The 9,609-nt window shown below is 39.8% G+C and overlaps 1 long non-coding RNA gene across 1 annotated transcript; it reads right to left on the bottom strand.

The window, feature by feature from the left end:
* Positions 1-3,373: 3,373 nt before the first annotated feature.
* Positions 3,374-9,416, bottom strand: LOC148362532 (uncharacterized). Its single transcript, XR_015850824.1, has 3 exons — positions 9,274-9,416; positions 3,815-4,009; positions 3,374-3,733 (listed from the first exon to the last, which is right to left on the bottom strand). It is a non-coding gene; the product is annotated as an uncharacterized LOC148362532 (long non-coding RNA).
* Between the last annotated feature and the right edge of the window lie 193 nt (positions 9,417-9,609).

Below are 9,609 nucleotides of genomic sequence, written 5' to 3'. Positions count from 1 at the left end.
TTCCATGGATAAATATGTACTTTGCGGAACAAGCAGTAAACTTAACCGATCAAAATCTGCCTTCTAATTAGGGCAACCTAAATGAATCACTCACATAGCTATCCATCCATCTATTATCTGCACTGCTTGACCTCAGTAGGGTCGCGGGGGTGCTGGAGCCCAACCCAGCTATCTTCGGGGAGTGGGCAGGGGACATCCTGGGAGAAAGTTTTGTGGTCGGATAAGACCAAAATAGAACTTTTTGGTCATAATTCCACTAAGCATGTTTGGAGGAAGAAGAATGGAGAGTACAATCCGAAGAACACCATCCCTATTGTGATGCATGGGGGGGGAGCATCATGCTTTGGGGTGTTTTTCTGCACATGGGACAGGATGAGTGCACTGCATTAAAGAGAAGATGACTGGGGCCGTGTAGTGTGAGATTTTGGGAACCTACCTCCTTCTCTCAGTCAGAGCATTGAAGATGGGTCGTGGCTGGGTCTTCCAAAACAACAACAACCTGAAGCACAAAGCCAGGAAAACCAAGGGGTGGCTCTGTAAGAAGCATATCAAGGTTCTAGCATGGCCCAGCCAGTCTCCAGACCTGAACCCAATTGAATATCTTTGGGAGGAACTCAAACTCCATGTTTCTCAGCAACAACCCAGAACCCTGACTGATTTAGAGAAGATCTGTGTGGAGGAGTGGGCCAAAATCCCTCCTGCAGTGTGTGCAAACCTTGTGAAAGACTACAGGAAACGTTTGACCTCTAATAGCAAACAAAGGCTACTATACCAAATAAACATTTGTTTTCTCAGGTGTTCAAATACTTATCTGCAGCTATATTACACAAATAAATCATTAAAAAATCTTGCAAACAAAGACTAAGGAAAAACAAGATTCTGTTGGTGTGCTTAGTAAAGTACACAAAATAACTATCCTTTTGAATCCTTCTATTTTTCTCTGCATAGCCCTTTAAACGAAAGACGTATGGAGACCCCCTGCATCTCATCACATGTTGTTTTTTACTGTGATGAAACCATTTGTGAACATCCGTTTGTGGTGGAAAAAGTAAATAATTACTGAAAGCAGAAAAAACTCTTGAAAATTTACTCAGTCAAAGACTTAGGTGTCATATTTGACCCCAATTTGTCCTTTCAAACACATGTTAAGAATTTTACTACAGCAGTTTTTTTCCATCTTTGCAAAATTGCTAAAATTTGCCCTATGTTGTCTCAGTCTGATGCAGAGATTATAATTCATGCGTTATTTACCTCCCGTCTCGATTACTATAATGCACTACTCTCCGGTCTAAGTCCAAAATCAAGAGCAGCTGGTAAAAAATGCTGCAGCGAGGCTTTTAACTAAGACAAGGAAGTCTGATCGCATTAGCTAACATGCAATGGCTCCCTGTTAGCTTAAAATGTGATTTAAAGGTTCTGTTGGTAGTTTACAAAATCATAAATGGACTTGCTCCCTCATAACTTTCAGATATAATTTCCCCCTATGTTCCGGTCCGGAGCCTTCGCTCTGAAAATGCTGGTCTACTAGTGATCCCAAGAGCCAAGAAGAGAACTGCAGGTTCGAGAGTGTTCACCTCGTGCTGAAGGTAAGCCTTGCCCAATATCAGTTTGAGTAAAAGTTCATATTTTGCTAAATATAGGAGCTGCTTTCATAAACTATTTTTGTATACAAATGTATATAAGTTGTGCTAAGTGATGCACAAAAAATCACTAATTAAAAGTAAAGTATGTTAATGTTTTAGATGTATGCAGTCGTGTACAGACGCCCTGACTTATTTGTATTGTTTATTAAATGCAAGTAATAAACCGAGTGACTGTGAACCTTGTGTCGCGCATGAGTGAGGGTCGTTACACTTTACTCAATGCAACCGTTGCTAATCGAATAAACTCCTATATTAAACTGCGCATAGGAACGGTATTTTGCATATTGTGTCCTTTATTAACCGTGCAAGTAAATATTAAACCAGACGTAGGTCATGAATCTACTTTGGAGCCAAGAACACTGTGTATGCGAAGTCAAAATTACATTAAATACCTTTTGGAGGAGATGGTGGATTCTAAATAGGAACAAAAAGCCCACCAGGAAAGACTGTAGTCTACTTCATGCATTTATTTATAGGACACAATCAATAATGAGATTGGGCTTATCTTTTAGCAGTCTCCTCTCTTTCCTAATTGCCTTTAAGTTTGATGAGCACGTCGAGGGAAGAAGACAACAGGCTCCTTTCTCCCTTCGATTGCGAGTTTGTGCACGTTACCTGTCAAAATGGGAAAACAAGATCGCCTAAAAATGGTTGCTAACTAGAATCTAACTAGAGCAGGGTTCATCGACATTTTTTGAGACAAAGCACTATTTTTTTCATTTAAAAATCTCCAGGCACTGGACTGGACAGTGTGTAGTATTTGTGGTATAAAAAAAACTTGCATCCAGTAAAAAAAAACAACAACATTAATTTGAATACGAGGCATAAAATTCACGAACTATCATACTAATGTTAGTTTTTATTAAAAAAATATCATAGGTCAAGAAATTTGCATTTCTTTTTTGCCCTAGAATCCCTCCTTAGGTAGGCGCCATGTTCTTCCGGCATCCTGTCGCCACGCTGTGCTCTGTTACAATGGCCCTAGCTAATACCAGACAATATAGTGCCATCTAGTGGTCAATTATCACACATTGGGGCTCTAAAGGATCATTATTTAGCGTCTTTAAGTGTCAAAATAAACTTAATTTAAAAAAAAAACAATATTATGATTTGAATAATAAACAAAATACATGAATTATAATATAAACGTGCATTTATTAAAAGGTGGCGTCCGTAATTTTAGAATATTGTACTTGCTGATGCCATCTTCTGGCTGAAATCATCATTGCAGCCTTTGTCAAGCTCATTTTCTTGCGCGTGCAAGTATGTGAATTTCTTAGAGATGCTCGAATAAACTCTTCCTTTCTCATCTTTCTGCGGGTTTGGTTTGGCATTTGGACTGCATTTGAAAGGTATCTTATCTTACTTTCACCATTTTCATCCAAGAATGAAAACAAAGAGCACATGTGTAAAATCCCTTATCAAAAAAGACAATGGTATTGTTTGGTCATTCAGAGTCTCTGAAGTTTGTATTCTTCTTTGGGCTTTTTAGCACCCGTTTTCCATTGCATGACACAATACAGCAACATTTAGGGGTCAAATAACACACACTGTACCTTTAAAACTTCATTAACAGCTGTTTATTTGCTTGAATAAATTATTATTTTACCTAAATTGACCGTATGTTGACTTTTTTTTTTATCATTTCTGACTTAGGAATTATTACAGTTTTTTTTTTAAACAATTCAGGATATTATTTTATTTTTTTGTCAAAAGAACAGAATTAGATAGATAGATAGATAGATAGATAGATAGATAGATAGATAGATAGATAGATAGATAGATAGATAGATAGATAGATAGATAGATAGATAGATAGATAGATAGATAGATAGAAAGATAGACCCTTCAGACTCAGCAGTAACAAAAAAGTAGCTCTTAGCTTAAAAGGGTTTGCCGACCCGTGTTCTACCTGGCCCCACCTTGAAAAGGTAGAAATACCCTCTAAAAATGTGTACAGTTGTACTGTCTCTTTCAATATTCATCAACTCCAGGAAGAAAAAGCGAACATCCCTGTTTTATACCACTTATTCTCCTCAGGGTGGCTGGAAAGTATTCCAGTTGACTGAAGGTGAGGACATGATGATTGTCTGTCAATCACATGGAAAGAAGAAAGAATCAGACCTTTAATCACAACTACAGGTCATTTACAACCTTCAAAAAAGCCCAACCTATAATTTGCGGCCGTGATACCTGGAGAGAAGCCATCACTGAAGACATGGCCCAGAGAGTGCATCAACCAATCAGAGCAGAGAGCCTGCGGGGGGCTAAGGAATAAGCCAGGTCATTTTCCACCACTGTTGGATTTTTCACTCCGACGGGCAGGAAACGGGGCATAAGGCGGGTACCCGCTGACGCTTCTCTGCCTATCACGGAAACAATTTACAAACCCGATGGAACTGAAATGATCTTCTCCAGTTATCTTGCTGAGTGGCGAGGCAAACCAGGCAAGATCATTTGCTCTTTCAAGACATCGAATTGCAAGTTATCCAGACTTGGAGGCACACATGTTCAGCATGAGATCAGCCACCCAAATTCCTCTTAATTTGTCTGAAAAAAGTCTTCTTTTCACAGATAATGTGTGTGTGTTTTTTTTAACTAATCAAGATTTGAGGATCTCCAGAACTAACGTTGGGTAAGGGAACTAGTTTAAGTACAAAAAGGAACACAAATATTGTCTATGTTAGAAAGAACACTCGTAAAAGCTAGGCTGAAAACATTAATAATAAAGGGAATTTGATGCTATGATGCAAGCATGGGCAAACTACGAATATAGTAAGTGTGTACTACTAAAAAATACTAATTTTTTTTTCCATTTCGCTGCAATGCCATTTGCCTAAATGATTGTGCACTTAAACCACATTGATCGTTGTTAGAAGCACACCATCCGTTCCCAGCTTCATGATTGGTGAGTGGAACTATAATGAGAATACGTACGTAGAAAGGATAGAACCAGATCAAAGCTGTTTTTGGTTTGGATTTCAATCTGTTTTAAGTTGACATTTAAGCCCTGTATTGAAAAAGAACAGACGGAAGAAAATTAAAAATGGAAAATGCACCAAGATTGGAGAAGTGGCTGTTAGGGTCTGGCTCGCCTCCTTCCACCAATTAGTTTGTAATTAGCCTCACCCTGTCAGACCGCGAACAGACGGTGGACCCAAACGCGCAACGTTTTCACACCAAGCTTTATTTTACGGAAGCGGGGCAGTCAGGCGCCGGAACACAAACGGCGGCGATTCAGCGATCGCTGGGCAGAAGAAGTGGGGCCGGGAAGTCAGGCGCGGGTAAACAGGAAGCCAGGGGCTGACAAGCAGGATACCGGACAGGATAGACGGGATTAATACCGTATACCAGATGCATGAGCAAGATACCGGACAGGACGGGACAGAAAGGACCGATACCGGACAGATACGGGATACCGAACAGGACGGGACAGGATCCATACCGGATGCAGGATACATGAGCAGGATACCGGACAGGATGGGACAGACGGGATTGATACCGGATACTGGATACACGACCAGGATACCAGACAGGACGGGACTGAAGGGAGCGATACCGGATACCGGATTCACGAGCAGGATACCTGACAGAGTCAAAATGCATATCTTGCAAGTGCAGAGGTCCGCTGACGGACTGACAAGGAGTGAGTGATACCACTGAGTTTACATAGGAGGGGAGCCAATCAGGCAACGAGCAGCAGCTGGCGCCAAAACGAGCAGACCCAGGTGAGGGCAACGGCCAATCGTGACACACCCTTTATAAGGACATTTTGGGACAGCATTCAGTGCTAGGTGACCTTCATTTCCACATTTCTTCTTCCAACATCACATTGTCCAGTTCATCCTGCTTTCTGAGGCTTGTTTTTTTGTCTTTGACAGTTTGTTTGGTACTTAATTGAAGCACAGGTTCGAGAGCGTTCTGCATTCGGGCCCCGGTGCTGTGGAAAGCTCTTCCCCCTGAGATTCGATCTGCAACCTCAGTGGAACTGTTTAAATCTAAGCTTAAAACACACTTCTATTCTATAGCATATGAATAACCTATACTTTATGTTGATAATATGTGTATTATTTGCCCTCATGTAGGTTTTAGATGAGTGGATGGTGTAAAAATAATCTGTAGTTTGCAATAGTCTTTGTGATTAAGGGCTATACAAATAAACATGACTTGACTTGACATTTTTGGGATTAAATACAATTTGTTTTTTGAGTTTCCTGTTTCCTGCTTTTGGGTGAATCGAAAATCACAACAGTGACCAAACAATCATGATGGTAATTAGCAGCTGTAGCTTGGTTTATTTGAAAGAAAATCGAACCGATTGATGAAATAAGTTAGTGTATTGCATTTTAGCAAACACGAGCCTGTTTACAACCTTGTTGTCACTCTCGTTCCCAAAATCCCCCTGTGCACTGCCCTCAACAAAAGAATATTTTATATACATTAAAGTCTACTGCACTCAAGGCCAAAATCAAAAAGCTTGCCGACCCCTGCTATTAAGGGTTAGGGATATTTGTATCTATAGCTATCTATCTTTCTATCTACCCTGGTCATATCACTCAAGAGGGATGACCGACAGGAAGACAAACACATACACAAAAACAAAGAAAGTAAAAAAAGGGGAAAAAGTATCCAAAAAAACACATTCAAAATTGTTTTGGGACCATGGCCAACCCAAATTCCCAAACACCCAAACAAGTAAAGCACCTCGGCACCCAAGTTGGTCATGCTTTCGTCTCTCCAAACGAAACGGGACACAAGAAAGCGGCCATGTCACTCTGGTCAGGGTAACACAACACACTCTGTTCGACAGCTTTCACTGGTTTACCCCTGCCGCATCATACGGATGCCCTGCCCATCCCTTAGAACACGTCTAAACATCCCACTATCCTTTCACAACACCTCTCCACTCATTCCTATCACCAACAACAGCTCTAGCGTCCACTATATTTAGACCTCTTTCCTGCAGTGCACTCATAACACCATTCATCCACGTCAATCGCAGCCTTCCTCTTGATCTCCTTCCATTTACTTCTGATATTTGTATATTATGAAACATTTACAGAGACATCCAAATTCTTAGGAATGATGTTCAATACTGTATTTTGCATGGAAGTACCTTGCACGACACATTATGAAATTATTCACTTCTTCTCAGAACAAAATAGGGGTAAGGGAGAAATGCTGCACAAAAAGACTACCTGGTCTAAACAAAATGTGTTGTTTGAAAGGGATGCTGAGAGAATAAACAGTCATCGCCATGAACAAGTGGAAAAAATCTGTTGAAAGCACAAAGTTTGCTGGAGTGTGAAGCTTTATTGTGCAGGTGAGAACACTCACACATGCTGCGCACCGATACTTTTCTTTCCAACAATTTCCTACAGGGTGTCAAGAGGGAAAAAAACGCAGTGAAGTCCATCAAATTCAAGCTTAAAATAGAAATAGTATGCCGTGGAACAGAATGAGATGATTTTAGACTATAAGCAAAGTTAAAATAAGAAAAAAGATATAATTTAATTAGGCTATAAACTGCTTTTTGAAGTAGGGCAACAATAAGCTACACATTAGCCACTGATCCTACATTGTTAATGTGGCTTAAAGCAGTGCCTGAAATAACGTCTGCCCGGGGCGTGCATCTTTTACGTCGGGCGTACAACTTACGAAACGTCTCTGCCCGGGTCGCCGGCAACTTTTTCAAGGGAAAAAAAAAAATCAAACGTTTGCTTTATTAGGATTTCAAAATTCAGGAATTTCGGTTCGTTTAGTAATTTGCATACTCGGCAGCCGATCAGAAACCAGCGTCGAATAACTTTGTGCTTCCGGACTTTCCATAGCGTTATTAAGTCTTGCATTTGCATATCATTTTCCAAAGTAGACGCACAGAGAATGCAAGAAAAATGGAGAAGTGGTTAGGAATCAAGCCAAAACCTCAGGCCCAGAAGAAAGATTCAAAGGAAGCAAAATTGATGACGCTACAAAACGTAAACTTACACTAAAAGTATCGTGGAAAGAGGAGTTCACGTGGCTTGTAGCAGACGACGCAACGCAAACATTGCATGAATGAAGATGAGTAAATACAGGTACATACTGATGGCAGATGGAAAACAGTGATGTCATATACATGCAATGAATGTTATAAGTACCTCCCTGTCAACCTGTACGGTTTTGCCGTACAAAGTACGTTTATCATGCATTTTAAGACGTGTACGACGTACGAGAAAATCTGTATGGAAAATTGCAAAATTGTCAATTATGGGTACTATCCGGTAAACACAGACTATCACGAAATCAATCAAGTCAAACGAGTTCGCCGCGGAACCCTCTGTCTCGGTATCGTTTTTTTTTGTTGCAAACGAAGCGAGCGGTTTGATGTAGTGAAAGGAAGTCCGTCTCTTTTTAGAGAACCGGCTTTTTCGGCTCAACTCAATAAAGAGAGCCGGCTCTCAAACGGCTCACTTGCTTTGATGCATTATATTACGAATTATTATATTGTAGAAAGAGGTTAAGAAAAAAAGGAAGTATAAAAGGAGAAAATGAAAAAAGATAGGTGTGTGGTTATCCCTTTAATCAGTATATTACCAACAATAATTTAATAGAGAAAATGAATTAATTATTTGAATAAGAAAATGTATTATTCTTAATTATATTTGCATGTATTTTTTCCTTCTAGAGCTACTTAATTTTTGAACTTTTTTATAATAAACCTCATTCATGTCGAGTAACTCAGGATCTCACAACAAAATGTTAATTAACAATATGTATGATATAACGAAACACATGTACAATAAAACATGTTAAACTACATAAATAAACACGTTTGGAAAAAATATATGGTGTAAGATTATTTTGTAAGGGAAAATACAACAGGGGGTTGACAGGTATGTAAGTAAATTTATAATAAACTTAACTTTAAAGTGTTGTTCTCTTATATATTCTGATTATCCTTAATACTTTGCAATAGTGGGCAGTGGTTAGCGCGTGAGCGGCACAGTTCTAAGGTCTTGGGAACCTCCTGTGTGGGTTCAAATCCAGCTACCGGACTTCCTGTATGTTCTCCCCGTGCTTGCGTGGGTTTCCTCCCACATTCCAGACATGCATTTCAAGTGGATTGGCCGGTTCAAATTGTCCCTAGGTGTGAATGAGCGAGCGAGTTGTCTGTCCCTGTGTGCCCTGAGACTGGCTGGCAACCAGTTCAGGGTGTTCCCTGCCCACTGCCCGATGATTGCTGGGATGGGCTCCAGCACCCCCGCGATCCTACTGAGGATAAGCGGTGCAGCTAATGAGATGAGACTTTCCAATAGTGTTTTTTTTTTCCAGTTAGTCAGTTGGGGAAAACAGGGCAGGCAACTTTTCAGGATTGTCTGCCCTGGTGTCCGGTAACTTTTTGTCACGAGTTTTAGACACTAGGTAGTTGTGGTTAAATAGTACAAGAATGAAATATATACAATAATAATTTCAAATGTCAATATAAATAGCTGTTCAAAATACGGCATCACAAGCTACAGATTAACCACCGTTGCTACCATGTTAACATGTTGATGTTGAAGAGTTAGAAAATTCATGTCAATATAAACTATTTTGAGTGAGGGCATTAGAAAGTAGTAGTTAAAACGCGAATGAAAAGAAAACTTACCTATTTGAAGTAGTCATCACAGACATCACACACAAACTGAAGTTTAGCCACGGCTGCTAGATAGTTATTCTGGGTTATTTGTGTAGGAAAGATATCGTATTCTTTTTAACAATTTTTTCGTGAACCGGATACGGACGACTCCATTGCGAAAGAGGACTTTAATGGCCGTTTTCCAAGCCAAACTAAAAAAGACACTTAAGGGGAAATCTCAAACACAATCTGTAAAAGCAGATAAATATAATTATAGTTGACGAGTAGAAAGTATAATTATAGCTGCCACCAGCCTTACTTACATAAACATCTAAGTTACTGTGTAGTTAGGCGTGATTTATTTTT

This window comes from Urocampus carinirostris, chromosome 7, assembly GCF_059441175.1.
Source record: "Urocampus carinirostris isolate Australia breed hairy pipefish chromosome 7, RoL_Ucar_1.0, whole genome shotgun sequence".
In the NCBI taxonomy this organism is placed as follows: domain Eukaryota; kingdom Metazoa; phylum Chordata; class Actinopteri; order Syngnathiformes; family Syngnathidae; genus Urocampus; species Urocampus carinirostris.
The sequence above is the reverse complement of the archived record's forward strand: the minus strand, read 5'-3'. Positions and strand labels throughout refer to the sequence as shown.